Consider the following 626-nt stretch of genomic DNA (forward strand, 5'->3'; position numbering starts at 1 on the left):
TAATAAACTACAACAATTTTTGGAGGGAATGACAAGTCCCATCACCCCTTGCGCTCTCTCAATGTGGGGAGCCACAGGAGCCAGATGTAGGCCGAAGACTACATTTCCCAGAACCCTCCACAGCTAACCCCTCCCACCACTATATAAACAGGCCATCCGGGTTCTTCGAGATGCTGTTTGGCGACTCGTCGCCATTCCCGGAGCAGCTCGGCCTCTACCTTGAGGCGAGTGTCGGTCGCTGTGTCGGAGACATTCGTCCCCGACACCAAGACACCCAGCCCTCTCACCCGATCCGCGGTGGGAGAGCGTGTCCGGCCGGCCGGCGGGGCTCGCGAACCCTCCCCTCGCCTCCCCTTCCCTGGCAGCCTTCGCCCCGCCAGGCCCGGCCCGGACCTCCGAGCCCCGGCCTTCTCCTCCTTCTCCGTCACCGCCGCCGGGCCCCACAGCCCCGCCTGCTGCTTCTCTTCCCCGTTTGAGAAGCCAAGGAAGGAAACAGGGAAAAAATGTCGCCATGAAGGCCGAGAACCGCTGTCGCCGCCGACCCCCGCCGGCCCTGAACGCCATGAGCCTGGGTCCCCGCCGCGCCCGCTCCGCTCCGACCGCCGCCGCCGCCGAGGCCCCCGTTG

Source organism: Orycteropus afer, unplaced genomic scaffold (assembly GCF_000298275.1).
Source record: "Orycteropus afer afer isolate SDZICR_OR568_19922 unplaced genomic scaffold, OryAfe1.0 scaffold00048, whole genome shotgun sequence".
NCBI classification, from domain to species: Eukaryota; Metazoa; Chordata; class Mammalia; order Tubulidentata; family Orycteropodidae; genus Orycteropus; species Orycteropus afer.